At 44.7% G+C, this 19,239-nt stretch overlaps 1 protein-coding gene across 2 annotated transcripts in view; it reads right to left on the bottom strand.

Annotated features, from left to right (window-relative positions):
• RNF2 (ring finger protein 2) overlaps positions 1-16,905 on the bottom strand; it is a 71,514-nt gene extending 54,609 nt beyond the window's left edge. The window contains exons 1-2 of one of the 2 annotated variants that reach the window (XM_077452663.1): positions 16,740-16,904; positions 9,660-9,829 (exon numbers count right to left, since the gene is read on the bottom strand). The gene's annotated coding sequence lies outside the window, so the exon portion shown is untranslated. Of the gene's footprint in view, positions 1-9,659; positions 9,830-16,739 lie in introns of both variants that reach the window. The other variant, XM_077452664.1, reaches the window with a different exon arrangement.
• Positions 16,906-19,239: the final 2,334 nt, after the last annotated feature.

Raw genomic sequence — 19,239 nt, 5'->3', positions numbered from 1 at the left:
TGTTGACGGTGCCAATTAAACCTTTTTCTGTTAACCAGCAATTTCCCACCCGGGTGTGTATGGCTAGTTATTTCCCATACGTAAGCTGCCATGGAGTCTGTCAGGAAAAAGGAAAATTTATATCAAATACTTACCGTAATTTTCCTTTCCTGATGGACTCCATGGCAGCAGGAGTTCCCTCCCTTTTGCTGGAGTAGGCTAACTTACGGAACACAGTCTCTGTTCAGAAGCAAAGATTTATGGGAGTGGGGTCCTATGAGGTATGAGAGGCGGGGATTAACCCATACGTAGGCTGCCATGGAGTCCATCAGGAAAGGAAAATTACGGTAAGTATTTGATATAAATTTTCCTTTTTTTTTTGCTAGAAATTACTTAGAACCCCCAAACACTAAATATTTTTTTTCTAACACCCTAGAGAATAAAATGGCGGTCATTGCAATACTTTCTGTTACACCGTATTTGCACACCAGTCTTTTTTTTTTTTGGAAAAAAATACACTTTTTTGAATTAAAAAATAAGACATTAAACGTTAGCCCAATTTTTTTTCCTGCTCGTGGAATGGCTACAAACTTTTACCCTTAAAAATCTCCATAGGCAACGTTTAAAAAATTCTACAGGTTGAATGTTTTGAGTTATAGAGGAGGTCTAGAATTATCGCTCTCGCTCTATTGATCACGGGCGATACCTCACATGTGTGCTTTGAACACCGTTTTCATAGGTGGGCACTGCTCACATATGCGTTCGCTTCTGAATGCGAGCTCAGCAGAATGGGGCGCGCTTAACCACTTTCAGACCGGATCATTTTGCAGGCCAATGACCAGACCACTTTTTGCGATTCGGCACTGCGTCGCTTTAACTGACAATTGCGACGTGGCTCCCAAACAAAATTGACGTCCTTTTTTTCCCACAAATAGAGCTTTCTTTTGGTGGTATCTGATCACCCCTGCGGTTTTTATTTTTTGCGCCAATTTTGAAAAAAATGCATTATTTTTTTACTTTTTGCTATAATAAATATCCCCCAAAAATATATAAAAAAAAATTTTTTTTCCTCAGTTTAGGCCGATACGTATTCTTCTACATATTTTTGATTAAAAAAATTGCAATAAGCGATTATTGATTGGTTTGCGCAAAATTTATAGCGTTTACAAAATAGGGGATAGTTTTATGGCATTTTTATTAATATTTTTTTTTTTACTAGTAATGGCGGCGATCAGCGATTTTTATTGTGACTGCGACATTATGGCGGACACATCGGACATTTTTGACAAATTTTTGGGACCATTGTCATTTATACAGCAATCAGTGCTATACAAATGCACTGATTCCTGTGTGAATGACACTGGCAGTGAAGGGGTTAACCAGGGGGTGGCAGAGTAGGAGTTAAGTGTGTCCTAGGGGCATGTTACTATCTGTGGGGGGCTGGGCTGTGTGTTAGTGAACACTGATTACTGCTCCAATCACAGGAAGCAGAGATCAGTGTTACTTGTTGCTAGGCAGAACGGGGAGAAGCTGTTAACGCGACCGGACTCAGGGGGGTCCCAACTGGCACGTGCGCGTGCCACCGGCGGCGCACATGTGGTGGCAGGGCGGCAAATTCAACTGGACATACCTGTACGCCAGTTTGCCTGCCCGTGCCATTCTGCCGACGTACATCACCGTGCGCCGGTCAGGAACTGGTTAAAAAATAATGATTTTTTCTTATTTATTTTACCTTTTATTTTTACACTGTTCTTTTAAAGATCACTGTACTGGTGTCATTTGTGACACTAATCGGCATTTGGGCACTTAGTAGTAACCCCAGATAGGTCTAGGGACCCCCCCCCCCGTCACCAATGATCACCGTATTAGTGTCACGGGTGGCGCTGGTCAGTTAGATAATTTTTTATAGCATCAGGGCACCCGCCGTATATTACCTAATAAAAGGTTTAACCCCCTGATTTGGTTTTAGCGTCAATTAGGGTCTCTGTCGCTCCAGGCAGCGTCAGATTAGTGCCAGTTTTGCTAACACCCACGCACACACCATACCCCTCCCTTAGTAGTATAGTGTCTTAATGGATCAATATCTGATCAGATCTATACTAGCAACCCCAGTAGTTTAGGGTTGCCAAAAACGCACCTGCATTTAGCCTCTCCACCCAGCCTAGCCCAGCCCAGCCCACCCAAGTTCAGTATCAATCGATTACTGTCACTTACAAAACACAACACACATAACTGCAGCATTCGCAGAGTCACGACTCATCCCTGCGAACGCTAAGGTTTTTTGGTAGCGTTGGAAGCAGTCGCTGACAGTTAGGTGCTCTTTTTTTTCCTGTGATTCTCACTAGTGTACCAGTAAATTTAGAGGCAAAAATGTCCAATCGAAGGTACACTAGTGAAGAGGGCTACACGTTTCGGAGCATGACAAGATGAGAGTGAAGAGGAACTCACCCATCTGTCAGATTCAGGCTCAGAATACGAACTCGTAGACAGCAGCAGCACCCTGACAGATAGCTCTGAGGATGGAGTAGTGGTCCCTGCTAAGGTCAGCGTACCCAACCCCGTTCTTCTGCTGTTGAGGTGAAAGAACAGCAGGGCTCTCGTATGGAGCAGAGAGCCAGTACTAGTGCAGCTCATCCTTCTAATGAACTGGCAAGCACCAGCGGCCAAGTACATCCTGGTCGTACATCCAGCACTGCAGTATCACGTGGTGATGTGGCGAGTCCCATAAGTGCCGTTCAAGTTGGTGAGGTGGCTAGCACAACTAGTCCCGCAGCCACCAAGAAGACAAAGATAGGCCCGTCGAGCCCATAGTGCCCTTCCTGCTGCATTAGCCAATCCAAATTGGGAGCCCACCACTTCTGTAGCCCCCATTCACTGGCCAACACAGAATTCAGGTGGAAACAGTTGATTTTACGTCACTTGATTTTTATTTGCTGTTTTTCAGAGAAGATCCATTATGGACCAAAGCAATATGTATGCTGGTCAATTCATTGCCGCTAATCTCCAGCTGACCCTTACCAGAGATTGGAAACCTATTACGGTCTCTGAATTTAAGACCCTCCTGGGCTGATCCTTCCTCATGGGCATAACTAAAAAAGTGAGTTGCGGTCATATTGGTCCACTGACCCAATTCACCATATGCCCGTATTCTCTGCCTCCATGACCAGGACACGATGCGAGCAGATCTTGCGGGTCATGCATTTCAATGACAATGAACTTGTTGTCCTTGGGGTGACCCTGAATACGATCGGCTCAACAAAATTGGGTACCTCGTAAACCACTTCAACCAGTAGTTTGCAGCCTTGTTTACTCCCGATCAAGTTGTCTGCATTGATGAGTCCCTGATTACGTTTTCTGGCTGCTTGTCATTCAAACAGTATCTTCCTAGATATGAGGTCAAGCTGTATAAGCTCTGTGACAGAGCAACAGGCTATATATATAGTTTTATGGTTTACAAGGGAAGAGATAGTTACCTAGAGCTGGAGAACTGCCCAGACTACATAGGGAGCACTGGTAAAATAGTTTTGGACTTGGTGACTCCCTTATTCGGAAAGGGGGACCACTTGTATGTGGACAATTATTTCACAAGCATGCCACTTTTTAGTCACTTGTCTGATCATGGAATTGGCGCATATGGCACCATACGATCTAATCGCCGGGGCTTACCCCAGTGGCTTGTAGATTCCTATTTTAGGCTGGGTCGAGAGAGCCGCTTGAGACGTAATAATTTGCTTGATGTGAAGTGGAGGGATAATAAGAAGAATTTTTCCTTCTGTCCTCCCTTTACGCAGAGACGACGGTCCAAATTCCTACGATGACTGGTGCTGTGGAGACACCCTTCTGTGTCCACCAATATAACCTTAATATGGGAGGGGGTGGATCTCAACGACCAGTTGTTGGCGCCGTACAAAGCCTCAGGACGAACTGGATTCTTCCTTAAATTCCAGGAAGAGATCATCACAGCCCTTCTGTTTCCAGACGGTGCTGTGGCCCAACTTCCCAAACCAAATGCAGCAAGCCGGCTGCATGAGAGGCATTTACCGCATGTCCTCCCTGGTACCCCTACCCAAAGAAGATGGCATGTCTGTAGAAAGCGCGGATATAGGTGTGACACACGCTTTTATTGTCTCTCCTGTCCTGACCAACCTGGTCTTTGCATTGGTGACTGTTTCGAACACTACCACACACTAGTGGAGTACAGCATTGCACAGTCCTAGGCACACTTACACAGGGTCTCGAAAGATGAGATGGCCATTACATTTTGAGAGACCCTAATCTGAAACATTTACAGTTTACATAAAAGTAAAAAAAAATTATAAAATAAACACACGAAAACATAAAAAAAATAAAAAAGCCAAAAATAGTTGTGGTTTTATTTTTCTTCTCTCTCTTATGTTCGCTCTCCATTGTCCACTCTCTATTGTTCTATATCTATTGTTCTCTCTCTATTGTTACTGTATTTTAGAACTGTGTAATGTTTTATTTTTACTATGTTTCATTGTATTTGCTTTGCAGGTATGGTATGTTTTACTGTACTTTGTTTTATTGTTAACCATAATTTGCTTAGCAGGTATGGCATTCAGCTGCAGCACAGGTTTATTTATTCTGACAGCAACAGCTTTTGCTCCCACAATATGTAAAGCCGTGACTCCAGCACTGTAGGAAGCAATTTCACCACCACAGTTAATAAAAAGAGAATATATGTCAAAGCATGGGGGCAGGGGTGGAGGAGCGATTTGCTCCTAACATTAGGTGCGGATTGCCCCTATGCTTTGGCATATATTTTTTAGGCACAGTTTGCGTCAAGAAATCATGTTTTATTAAGTTAATGTTTTATCGCTACCATTGCTTGCTTTTCAGGTATGCCATTTAGATGCAGCACTGATTTATTTATCTTGACAGCAACAGTGTTTGCTCTCACGATACAAAAATCAGCAACTCCAGCGCTGTAGGAGGTGATTTCACCACCAGTTAATAAAAATAAAAAAAATGGTGCATGTAGCCCATCATTAGAAGTGGGCATACGCCGATCAATCTCTTTTTTTTTTTTTTCATTCAGCCCACATGCTGCATGAAAAAAAGAACATTACAATACATGCCCAACAAGGACCAGCAACGTACTGTTATGAGTGGTTATACCAGAATGATGCCTGCAGGTTTAGATATCATCTTGGTATCATTCTTTTCAGCCAGTGGTCGGCTTTCATGTAAAAGCAATCCTAGCTAGCTAGCCCCTAGACTGCTTATACAAGCAGTGGGAGGGAATGTCACCCACCGCCCCCCCCCCCCACCGTCTTCCATGGTTTTCTCTGGCTCCCCTGTCCCAACAGGGAACCCAATAATTCATCCGGCGGTTCCGCCAGCTGACCATAGAGCTGATCAGACACCAGAACGGCTCTTATGATCTCTATAGCCTGAGAAACTGGAAGCTATGTGCATTTCATGATTTCTGCCAGATATAAACAGCACCATTGGGAAAGCCTTTTATCACACCGATCTTGGTGTGGTCAGAAGCTTTGAGGACAGTGGAGAGATCTAGGGTCTAATAGACCCCAATTTTTTTTAAAAGAGTACCTGTCACTACCTATTGCTATCATAGGGGATATGTATATTCCCTGAGATGACAATAAAATGATTAAAAAAATATGAAAGGAACAGTTTAAAAATAAAACAAAAAAGCAAAATAGGATTTTTGTACTCACCGTAAAATCCTTTTCACTGAAGTTCATTGATGGACACAGCATCTTCATCTTGACCGTAGAGTTATATCACCCCTTTAGGAGAGGACTAGGCAGAAAGTGTTAAAAACAGCCACACTTGCACTGTACCGCCCAGGGGGTGGTCCTACTGGCTATAACCCATCACACTGCATCAGTACAAACATAAATAGGAGGGGTGGGTGCTGTGTCTGTCAATGAACCCCAGAGAAAAGGATTTTACGATGAGTACAAAAATCCTATTTTCTCTTTCGTTCATTGATGGACACAGCATCTTCATCTTGACCTTAGGGATGTCCCCAAGCGGTGTCAAAGAAACGAGGGGTGGGAACAGCAAGAAAATAACTCCGCCCATAACAACAAGAGCTCCTCAATGGAGGAATTGCAATCTTAAACAGCCGCCTGCAAAACCTTGTAAAATTTTGTGAAAGTGTGAACGGACGACCAGGTCGCCACCTTACACACCTGGGAAACAGACCAATTGCCCTGGTAGAATGTGCCGTGACAGGAAAGGGAGGCACCCGTCCCCTTATGGCATAAGCCTGAAGCACAATCTGTCTGATCCACCGAGAAATGGTGACCAATGAGACCGCCAGTCCCTTCTTCATATCAGCCACCGATACAAACAGCATTTTTTTTTTCCGACTTCCTGAAAAGGAGCCGTAGCAGACAGATACACCTGCAGAGCCCGTACCACGTTCAAGGAATGCAAAGCCACCTCTTTGGGGTGTGATGACTGAGGACATAAGGACGGAAGCACAATGCCTCATTTAGATGAAAGGCCGAAACAATCTTTGGCAGAAACTAAGGCTGCGGACGCAGCACTGTTTTATCCTTGTGAAGGATCAAGTAGGGAGAATGTTTTCAATCGGTGGTTTCTGAAGCACCAAGAGCATGAGATTCAAATCCCAAGGAGGTAGAGGTGGTCGGAGGGGCCACATGTCAAACCCCCTGAACAAACGTACTCACCAATGAATGAGTCACCAAGTTTTTCGCTGAAAAAAAGATAGCCAAAGCTGAGATCTGCCCTTTGATGGTGCTTAAAGTGGTTTTAAACCCTTACAAACCACTTTGACCTTAATCTAGGCTTACCTGTAGGTCCAAGAAATATCTCCTAAACCTACACGGTTTAGGAGATATTTGCCGAAAAACAGGCACGCTGTCTATGGCGCATGTGCCATAGACAGCGGCGCGCCGCTGTCAACGGCGATATGCCACGAGTGGTGACTCCCGTGCGCATGCGCGGGAGTGACGTCTTAGCGGCTTCGCCGAATGACAGCAGCGGAGCAGCGAGACCCACCGAGAAGATGGATGCTCCTGACTACAGGGGACAGCGGTGACTTAGCTGACTCCTGTGTCAGGTAAGTGACACATAATGGACTACTATGCGATGCATAGTAGTCCATTATGCTTTACCTTTGCAGGGAATCAAAGAGGAAGTAAACTCATCAGGGTTTACTTCCTCTTTAAGGCAAGTTTCCAATCCACTCCTCGCTGCAAAAACAGCAGGATCCTGGAAATCGAGTATGTGCGCGGACACCACCCCATCTCCTCACACATGGTGATCTTCCACGTGCGATGATAAATCTTCAGAGAAAATGACTTTCATGCCCTCAGCATAGTGGATATTACAGAATCCGACAGACCTCGGTCCCTTAGCACCTGGCTTTCAACAGAAGGTCCTCTCGCATCAGCAGTCGCCAAGGAACATCTGCCACCATTCGTACTATGTCGGTGTACCACGGATGCCGAGGCCAATCTGGGGCAATCAGAATTACCGGAATCCCTTCGGCCTCCACTCTGCAAAGCAGAGGGGGTAGAAGTTTGAAGTGGGGGAAAAGCATAAATTAGCCGATAATGCCCCCATGGAGCCACCAACGCATCTGCTGTGTCCGCCCAGGGATCCTTTGACTTGGCCACAAACCTCTGTACCTTCCGATTCAGTAGAGAAGCCAGGAGATCCACATCTGGCATGCCCCACCTTAGGCAAAGGAGCCGAAATACATCCGGTTATAGCGACCATTCCCCTTGGTCCAGCATCTGACGATTTAGGTAGTTCGCTTGCCAGTTTTCTACACCCGGAATGTACATGGCCGACAGAGGCGGCACTCGCTGCTCTGCCCACCGCAGGATGTGAGCGACCTCCAGTGCTGCAGCCGCGCTCCTTGTTCCTCCTTGATGGTTGACATACGCCACAGCTGTGGCGTTGTCCGACTGGATCCTGACCGGATGCCCCTGCAGCCTCTGTGACCATGTGGAGAGGGACCACCTGATTGCCCAAAGTTTTATCACATTTCATGGCCTCCAAAACTGTAATAGTAGTGAGGAAGTGAAATCACCATTTTATGCCATTAGAAATCCTGAAGGCGATGCTTGGTTTTCGGGGTCCTGTATGTGGCTAGACTTCCAAAAAGTCTCACACATGAGGTATCCCCATACTCAGGAGAAGCAGTAAAATGTATTTTGGGGTGTAATTCCACATATAACCATGGCAAGTGTGAGCAATATATAATTTAGTGACAACTTTGTGTAATTTCTTATATTTTTTGTCATTTTTCAATCACTGTAAGTGGTTAAAAATGCAGGTCACTGCCCTAAATGAGAACAAGTCCTTAAAGTGATCGTAAATTTAAAAGTTTTTTTTTACCTTAAAGTGAATGTAAACCCACCACTCACCCAGTATAAACTAATGGTACAGTATTACCACTTAAAGAGGGATTTCACTGGAAAAAAAATTATAAAAATCCAGCAGCTATAAATATTACAGCTGCTGACTTTTAATAAATGGACACTCACCTGTCCCAGGATCCAGCGATGTCGGTAGCCAAGGCGGATCGATCACTCGACTCGCGGCTGCTGCCGCCACCATTCTAGGTGAGGGAATCAGGAAGTGAAGCGTTGCGGCTTCACTTCCCAGTTCCCTACAGCGCTTGCGCGAGTCGTGCAGCGCAATTGGAATGGTCCGCGCTGTCTCTGGGACCCGTGTGTGTCCCAGCAGACAGCGGACCAGGACAGGAAGAGGCATAGACTCCTGTGGGAGTCTATGCCCAGAAGTGGGTGCAAATACCTGCCAACTGTGACAACAGAGGGGGAGAGGGTTCCGATGAGCGTAAGTTCCACTTTAGGGTGGAACCCCGCTTTAAGGACCAGGCCTATTTTTCAAACAGGTTGTTTACAAGGTAAAATCTGTTTTCCTTTGTTAAAAAATTACTTAGACCACCCAAAGATTTTATATATATATATATATATATAGATATATATATATATATATATATCATTTTTATTTTTTTTGAGAAACCCTAGCGAATAAAATGGCGGTCGTTGCAATACTTTATGTCACACTGTATTTGCGCAATGGTCTTGCAAGCACAATTTTTTTGAATAAAAAGACACTTTTTTAAATGATAAAAATAAGACATTAGTAAAGTCTAAAGTTACGCTGAGTAAATTGATACCCAGCATGTTATGCGTCAAAATTACGCCCGCTCGTGGAACGGCGATAAACTTTGACCCTTAAAAATCTCCATATGCGACGTTTAAAAATGTCTACAGGTTACCAGTTTTGCGTTATAGAGGTGGGCTAGAATTATTGTTCTCACTCTATGCGATACCTCACATGTGTGGTTTGAACACCGTTTTCTTTTGCAAAGTATTTTATTCGTAGAAAAATAAATTCAACAGATTACGTTGACAATTAGATGGTTACATAAAACATAGCATAAAGAAAAGGATCCCAATGAAGGGATACAATTGGAATATTCGAAACGTCACCAAAATAATGTAATATTAGTTGAAGTCCTCGAGGCGGAGCACTCAGTGCGCCAGATTGCGATGTATGGTGAAATAAGGCTTAGGCGCATCAAATGATCAAGCAAAGTACAAAACAGTTTAATCGAAAAAGAGAGACTGCCTATATATGCAAATATACTGTACATTAACCACTTCAGCCCCAGAAGAATTTACCTCTTTCCTGGCCAGAGCACTTTTTCCGATTCGGCACTGTGTCGCTTTAACTGACAATTGCACGGTCGTGTGACGTTGTACCCAAACAAAATTGACGTCCTTTTTTCCCCACAAATAGAGCTTTCTTTTGGTGGTATTTGATTGCCTCTGCGCTTTTTATTTTTTTTGCGCTATAAACAAAAAAAAAGTGTCAATTTTGAAAAAACGCATTATTTTTTACTTTTTGCTATAATAAATATCCTCAAAAATATATAAAAGTTTTTTTTCCCTCAGTTTAGGCCGATATGTATTCTTCTACATATTTTTGGTAAAATAAAAATCGCAACAAGCATGTATTGATTGGTTTGTGCAAAAGTTATAGCATCTACAAAATAGGAGAAAGATTTCTAGCATTTTTATTATTAATTTTTTTTTTTTACTAGTAATGGTGGCGATCTGCTATTTTTATCGTGACCGCGACATTATGGCGGACACATTGGACAATTTTGACGCATTTATGGGACCCTTGGCATTAATACAACGATTGATGCTCTAAAATTGCATTGATTACTGTAAAAATGTCACTCACAGTGAAGGGGTTAACAATAGAGGGCGATCAAGGGGTTAACTGAGTTCCCTGGCAGGAGATTCTAACTGAAGGGGGAGAGGACTGACTGGAGGAAGTGACCGATCGTGGTTCCTAGCTAATAGGAACACACGATCTGTCACTCCTGTCAGAACAGAACAGGGAAGTGTGTGTCTACTCACACTCGTCCCTGTTCTGTCTCTCCTGCTCACGATCGCTCGTGGCCTGCTATCCCGACCCCGCGAGCCGACGTATAGCTACGGTGGCTCGCGCAGGGGAGCATAACTGCGGCGGTTGGACGGGAAGCGATTAATGGTGCTGTACGTTGTAACTGGTGCGTTGTAACCATTTTATATTAAAAAAATAATTGTAGTAGGGCGGAAACTGAAGTGTAAGCCCTTGTACACACGGTTGGACATTCCGACAACCAAATCCGACGGATTTTGGCAGAAACTGTTGCATAAACATGGTCGGACAAAGTTGTCGGAAAATCCGATCGTTCAGAACGTGATGACGTTATTTCGTTACGACGGGACTACGTTCAGGTTAGTAGCCAATAGCTTTGGTGTAGGAATTTGATCTGAGCATGCGTGGCACTTTGTCCGATCGGAATTCTCTACACATGATCGGACAAGGTCCGATCGGATCATGTTGTCGGAAAATTTTACCGACAAGTTGCAGACCACAGTCCGATGCAGACCACACACAGTCGGATTATCCGACAAAACGGTCTGATCGGACACATTCCATCGGAATCTCCGACCGTGTGTACAAGGGCTAAAAGAGAAAGAAGAGAGAAAGGTGGAAGGGTCAAAAAAGAAGGGGGGAAAAAAAAAAGAGTTTTCATATGCGCATGTGTCGCTTACATACATATGTGTTCGCTTCTGCGCGCGAGCTCAGCGGGAAATATTATTTATTTTACTTTTTATTTTTACAAAATTTTTGGGTCACTTTTATTCCTATTACAAGGGATGTAAACATCCCTTGTAATAGAAAAAAAGCATGACAGGACCTCTTTAATGTGAGATCTGGGGCCAAAAAGACTCTTTTGTTCAATAAAAAAATATTTCCCCTTTAAGATGTTTGATGTCGCTTCCGTCATCCAATGACATGGAGCCGAGTGGAGGTCATCTTTCCCTCTCTCCCTCCATGCCTCAGAAGAGAGAGGACCAGATCGTCGCCGCCCAGCTCTACACTCTCCTACTCCTGAGTTCTGAATAATATCCAGTCAAAATTTAGGAAAGGCACCACGTGACTTCAGCATGCCCAATCATGCTGAGGTGTGGAGCCGCCAATACTGGGAGAGCTGGACTTATCTGCATGTATTTTTTTTATCTTACTAATAAATGACAAAAGGATTGCTCAGAGCTGGATTAACTCTCCGTGGCAAGACTGGGCACAGATGACTTGATATCCTCTACTGTACCAGGTAGAGGTCTTCATTAAAAAAAAAATTCAGGTTTACATTTCACTCTTCTCCTCTCTCCTGGCAAGTACAGGTGTGTCTGAATAGACGCATACAGACCGACTCTAAAGCAGTGCCCCCATAAACAGCTTTTATAGGGCACTCAGTGGGGGGGGGGGGGAGCAAGAGTGCCAGTGGGGAACCACAGAAGAGGAGCATCAGGGTTTCTCTGTGCATGGGATGATAGATCAGGAAAGGAAAGAATTAAAAAGTAGATGAAGAAATGGATAAATTGTCTTAAAGCGGAGGTCCACCCTAAAGTGGCAGACGGGGACCGTCCTTATTGCACAGCGCGACTCGCGCATGCGCAGTAGGGAACCGGGAAATGAAGCCGAAAGGCTCCATTTCCTGATTCCCATACCCAAGATGGCAGCGGCAGCACTCGAGACGATCTAGAGATCGGCTTCGGGTGCCGACATCGTGGGCGCGCTGGACAGGTAAGTGTCACTATTTTAAAAGTCAGCAGCTGCAGTATTTGTAGCTGCTGGCTTTTTTTAAAAAAAAAAAAAACGCGGAGTCCCGGTGGACTCCCGCTTTAATGATGAATCTTGAGTGGAAGGCACAAACTGAGGGCACAGCTTTTCTCTGGAGTGAAGCCAACTCTGGGATGCAACATGAAGAGAAAACAAAAAAAGCACCTCTAAGTGCAATATTTATTGTACAATAGCAAGTAGCAATAAAACACTCACATAAGGCAAAGAAAAGATTCTCACCTGGGAGAAGGAACCCATGGGGAACAGTCCTCAACGCCTCCGGTCTGGGGGTACGCCTGCCGTGATTACCGTGGTGAATCAGGAAGAAGCCAGCAAGTCCTGAGTTGTTCCAGGTAAGCCTGATGGAACCAGCTTGGAGCGCAGTGCCAGTGGGCGTGTGATGTCACCGGGGTGAGGGGAGAACCGATTGTTCCTGATTCAATGCGGTAATTGCGGCAGGCGTACCCCCAGACCGGAGGCATTGAGGACAGTTCCCGTGGGTTCCTCCTCCCAGATAGTTTATCTTTCTTTACCTTATGTGAGTGTTTTATTGTTACTTTGACTTGCTTTTATACAATAAATATTGCACTTAGAGGCGCTTTTCTGTTTTTTCTTCATTCTGAACAATACAAGCTGGCTTTGGAGTCCTATGTATAACTATGTATAAGTCTGCTCCAAAGAAAGTAGTAGAAAGCGCTGGAAAGGTAAAAAATACAGTATATGTTTTTAATTATCTTTAGGTATGCTATGTGAATAAGAATACATAGTATCCATAAAGGGGTGGGGGGGGGGGGGTGTCATGAATTTGGCTGTAAAAGTGGAAATACAATTTTGGGCATCGTTCACAAGGCATCTTGCACCCAGAGGCAGTCACCTGTCCCTGACTGCAGGTAATCGCTCCATGAGCGACTACATGTGAACACCCGCAGACTGTCAGCCTGTCATTGCTTTATACAAGCTGAGCGGCTGCAACTATCCGCATCCATCTGTGAAGCCAGCTGCAAGAATATACTGGATTGTTGCCACAGTTGGCAATAATGTTCTGTGTGAATAAGACCTCATTTACCCAGATGGTAAGAGGAGCGGGCAGGATTGGGTGTAAAAATCTTGGCTTTTTCTGGCGACTGAGGAGCCAAAGGTGGAGCATATAGCTGTCCATTGAGGTGAACAGCTGCACTTATATTCCTGTAAACACCAATGCTTTTTTGCAGCTTTGTTAACCCGTGCATTAGCGTATAATGTATTTCATGAATGTGAAACTTGTGCATTTGGGGAATATGTCATATGCACATGAAAACATCAGCACTTATGTGGGTATAAGCCTGTGCAGCCATTAACATCTATAGGTGCCCGTTTGCGACATGTGCAGCTCCCCTGGTGCAGGAAAACAACATGATTTTTAAGCCAGACCCTGCCTGCTGCTGGCTCCTCCCCCTCCTCGGTGTCCCCATGGAGAGCCGCTTTCCATGGTGGCACTCGTGTGGGCGCTCTCCTGAGTCCTGATGCTGTGTCCATTGACACAGACAGCGGGACTCGGTCTCGCCCAGCCTATGTGTCACTGGATTTGATTGACAACAGCAGGAGTCAATGGCTTCTGCTGCAATCAGTCTGTCCAATGACGTGACAGCCAGTGGCTGGAGCCGCTGGGCTCCTGCACGGCGGTGGAATGAATGGGCACAGGCAAGAAAAATGAGGGTCTGGGGGGTCACTGCAGCAAAGAAGGTTTTTTGCCTTAATGCATTAAAGGGGCTGTAGAGGTACGTGTTTTTTCACCTTAATGCATTCTATGCATTAAGGTGAAAAAACACCTGACAATATCGGGGCCCCTCCAGCCCCCCCACCCCAGTTTTACTTACCTGACCCCTCGAAAGTCCCAAGCTCACCCCCGACATCCTCTTCGCCGCTCAGCCTGGCCGTTCATTGGTTAAAGTGGATGGATTGACTTTCAATCATATCCAATGACGTGGTGCGCCAGGAGGCGGGGCCGAGTGAAACAGTGAGCGGCTATGGCCACCGGCTGTATCATGGGAACGCGCCCGCAAGCACTCCACACCATGCGAGGGAGCTTGAATGAAGGTGTTGAGTCCTTGCCAGGGGGAGCCGAGACAGCCGCCGAGGGACCCCAGAAGACCAGGTTCGGGGCCACTCTGTGCAAAACGAGCTGCACAGTGGAGGAAAGTATAACATGTTAGTTATTTTTTTTTTTTTTATTATCTTTAGTGATTCTTTAAGGTGAAAACGTTGAGACTTTACAACCCCTTTTAGTGTTTACTCATATGGGAGACATGGTGTACTGTGCAGGCAGTCTGTAAAATCAATTACAGGGGGGTGACTACACAGATCTGAATCCCCTGACTGTACATTCGTGTATTGGTACTGCATGGATTTATACAGCGAGATGTGCTTGGAAATCTGCACAGCCATCCACCAATCACTGATGTTTAACAGGCAGCTAGCATGCGGATGCATGGAAATGAACATGTTATTTCGCTCTGGTACACTGGCACTACAGTCTGACATGACCACACCAATGTACAACACATAGGGATTTCTAGCACATCGCATTTTAATCTTCAATGTCTATGGTGTGATCCTAGATTGCAGAGCTTGTTACACATCTAAACAACCTTGCCTCTGTGCCTTCTCGGTTTGTATGATTATAATACAGGATTTATATTATATTATATTATAATAATTATTATTACTTTACAGGATTTATATAGTGGCAACAGTTTGTGCAGGGCTGATACTGTTCAGAGGGCTGTGTTTACCTGCATAGGAGGCATGGTGTTTTGTGCAGGCAACCTGGTAAAATCAATGACAGGTAAACAGCTGCATGGATCTCCAATCACCTTCCGTCGTGTACATCTGTGCGGAGTAATTCATTGATCAGAATGCAGACAGACGGTGTTCTGATCCATGCATCGGTCCTGCACAGATGTACACTTGCGGATGCGCTTGGAGATCTGTGCAGCCACCCCCCTGTCATTAATTTGAACAGGTTGCCTGCGCAGAACAACATGTGTGGGTGTATGGAATAGTGCGTCCGTGTGGATGGGGCCTATAAAGCACTGTGCAAATTGTTGCCACTATATAAATCCTCTATAGCAGTGATTCTCAACCAGGGTTCCTCCAGAGGTTGCTAGGGGTTCCTTCAGCATAGGCCAATTTCTGTAATAATAATAATAATAATATAGAGAAAACACAGAGGCAGCATTGCTTAGATGTGTAAAAAGCACTGCACTCTAGGATCACACCGGAAACATTGGAAGATGAACATGTGATTTGCTAGGAATCACTGGGGGAGATTTACTAAAACTGGAGCACTCAGAATCTGGTGCAGTTATGCATGAAAGACAATCAGATACTAACTTCAGCTTGTTCAATGAGTGGCCCCTACACACATTTAGAATATCGTCCAAAAAAATACCGCTTTGGAGGTGATCTTACGATAATCTGATCGTTAGTACACAGCTTTCATCTGAAATTATCCAACAGGACGAAACAAACACGAAAATGTTTCTCAGACGATACCAGATGGTATGATTTTTGTTTAATTAGTACAGTCCGAAAATACAATACAAATGCACTACAACACATGACATCACTTTGAATCGATCGTACGATAATCTGATCGTTAGTACACAGCTTTCATCCGAAATTATCCAACGGGACAAAACAAACACGAAAATGTTTCTCGTACGATACCAGATCGTATGATTTCAGTACAATTTTCCTCTAAAAATACAATACAAATACACTACAACACATGGCATCACTTCTGTTGTATGAGAATTTTCGTACTTTAGTAACCTATTCATTTTCGATATGAAGACTAGCATGCAAAAAAAAAACAGCCGATCATTCGTCCGATAATCTCATGATGTGTACTAAGATTAAGCTTTGACAATAAAACCTGGAAGCTGATTGGTTTCTATGCACAGCTGCACCACATTTTGCACGCTCCAGTGTTAGTAAATCTCTATGCGTTGTACATTGGTGCAGACATGTCAGCCTGCAGATCACAGAAACACATCCCGCGCCTGTTCAGCTATAGTAAATCAGGACTAGCACAGATACTGGATCTAATATATATATATATATATATATATATATATATATATAGTGTCTGTCTATGAAGACATCTATAAGAGGGAATAAAATCTGGTGTCAATGACTGGAAATCAATATATTCCCCTTTACATACTGGCTGAGGATTTGCATCTGTGACACCCTGGATGTCTATTGTCCCTAATGATAGAGATGAGCACAGAGCTGAGAGGAGTGCAGGAGAAGATGAAGGTGTGGGGTGACAGAGGATGGATGCCCCCCTCCCCATGCTCTGTATTGTGTGTGCTGATCCCTGTCAGGCTCTTTGTGCTCAGTGTATGTACATAGAGGGCCCAGATCTGGAGGAGAGGAGCTCATAGAGTGCACACAGCCCTTCTCCCTCTCTGTACACAGGCTCCCCTCCATACACAGGCTCTCCTCTCAATACGCAGGCTCTCCAGTAGGAAGGTGGAAGCCCCCCGCTGTATTATTCCCCGGAATAGAGAAGCAGGGTCTCCCATACTCACACGCCGTGTCCTGAGGGAGGGGGAAGGTGAAGTCCTCTGGTTCAGGGCTCCTCAGTCAGCACGGCTGGGGTCAGGCAGCCTCTGCAGTGATGTTGTGGGGGGTGTGAGGGAGGAGGAAAGGAGCTGAGGCCTGTGACGATGAGGTGGGGGCTCCTCTCCGCCTGCTGGGATGTACAATCCCTGCCAGAGGAGGGAGAGCTGTGGGCTGGGCCATGGAGCCTGTAATTTGGGAAGATGGTGAAGGGAATGGAGCTGCTCCTTTGTTTTGTGAGGACTTTATTCTGAAGTAGGAACAGACCATAGAATGGGAATCGTCCTTCTTCCCCTGGAGCTCCTCTCCATCATGATGTTGTGTGATCCGTTAGGAATCATGTTATAGATTCCCCCCACACCTCAGTAGGAAGAGATCATTTATATGCTGTATAAGGCCTCAGGGCGTTAAAATAACGGCTTTTTGAGGCAATTTGCTTTTTTTCCCCTGCCTTCCATGTTAGTCTATGTGTCCATATAGGTGTTTACAGTCAGAACCCCCAACCCCGGGCCAACGCGTTCAGGAGAGGTGCGTTTCAGCATCAGAAAATGGTTAACATATCTAAACGCGCTAGACGCGTTAATTGCACGGGTGTTCGTTTATTTCAATAGCCAGAATACATTATCGTTCTGGCCGATGGAAATAATGAAGAGCTGGATGCTCCTAAACATGTTTGCAAAACTCAAAAGATGATATTTTGCAAAGTAAATAGATACCAAACATGTCTTACTTTAAAACAGCAAAAATCTGCGTGCAATGGAGACAAAAGACGGGAATTGTACTACATAGGCAGTGATTTATAAGCAGTAGACCCCTTTCACACTGAGGTGGTTTTCAGGCATTTTAGCGGTAGAAATAGCCTCTAAATAGCGCCTGAAAACCACCTCCCCATTCATTTTAGTGTGTCTTTTCACACTGCGGCGGTGCGCTGGCGGGACGTTAGGAAAAGTCCTGCGAGCAGCATCTTTGGAGCGGATTGGGAGAGCTGTATACAGCATTCCCAAAACACCCTTCCCATTAAAATGAGCGGGCAGCACTTCCAAAGCGCCAGGAAAGGCACTTTGCCACAAAACGGGCGTTTTTAACCCCTTATTTGCGATTAAATGCGCCCCGTTAGCAGCTGAAAAGTGCCGCTAAAACGAGCAGTGCTTTGGCACTAACACGGCCGCAGATCACTGTGAAAGGGGTCTTTCAGGTTACCACTTTGAATGTACAGAGGAGGTCTAGTGCTAGAATTACTGCCCATGATCTGACGTTCGTGGTAATACCTCACATGTGTGAGACGAATGCCGTTTGCGTGAGTGCGGTATTGTCGCAAGTTTGCCTTTGGACAGGGGCACTTTCTTTTTTTTTATTATTATTATTAGATTTTTTTTTTACACTTGCTTTAATTTATTTTATTTTTTTTGGATCACTTTCACAAGCAATGTAAACATCCTTGTGACAGCAATAGGCATGTGAGAGATCTGGGGTCTATAAGACCCTGAATTCCTCCTCTGCCCTTAAAAGCATTAAAAACACAGATATCGGTATTTTTTAATGCTTTCAATTTTTAAAAAATGGCACCGTTGACATCTGGGTAAACCAGACGTGATGTCAGGTCATTGCTTCCGGGTTACAATCAAAGCCGATCTTTCTGGCCAGCTGGCAGAAGCACCAGCTGGTTGCTTGGGTCTCTTGGTGGGACGGGAGAGCCCAAACAAGCCGCGGAAGGGCTGCTTATAATACAGAGATTCTCAACCTTTCTAGTGCCGTTGTCCTATCATATTGTGTCCCCCATCGGATAGTGTCCGCTGTGTACTGCGCATGCGCAGTACACAGCACACACAGATTCCGAAAATAGCCGAAGATGAACGGCGCCTGCACCGTGAGTCCAGGTTCTAGCCCCACCATCCATGTGGACATAGAGTTAGACTAAAAAGAGCCGGGTGCAGCGAGGCCGCGCCCTATGTCCACTTGGATGGTGGGGCTATCACCTCCACTCATGGCGCAGGTGCCGTTCATCTTGGGAAATTTTCCGAAGCTCCTTCTGCTCCGTACTGCACAAGCGCTGCGCCTGCGCAGTATGGGGCGGACAGTATCCGATGCCCGGACGGTATTTGCCTGAACACCGTGACCCCTTGATAACATTTCCCAAGTTGTGGGGACCCCTAACAGTAAAATTATTTTCCTTGCTCCTTCATTGCTGTAATTTTGTTACTGTTATGAATGGAAATATAAATATCTGATATGCAGGAGCCATCATTGCACAATATTTCAAAAAAATATCATTTATTTAGCTTAAAACGTGAACAGATGTACACTTACATGATAGGGTGTTGTTAGACTGGCACTAAGTCTATCCAGCAATCCAACATAAAGTTTGTATTATTATTATTGTTATTATTATTTCAGGTACTTGTATTGCGCCATAAATTTACGCAGCGTTTTACATATATATATATTATACACTATATATTAAAGCGGAGG

The sequence above is a fragment of the Lithobates pipiens genome, unplaced genomic scaffold, assembly GCF_037356315.1.
Source record: "Lithobates pipiens isolate NorthernLeopardFrog02 unplaced genomic scaffold, aLitPip1_a1.2 Scaffold_23, whole genome shotgun sequence".
NCBI classification, from domain to species: Eukaryota; Metazoa; Chordata; class Amphibia; order Anura; family Ranidae; genus Lithobates; species Lithobates pipiens.
The sequence above is the reverse complement of the archived record's forward strand: the minus strand, read 5'-3'. Positions and strand labels throughout refer to the sequence as shown.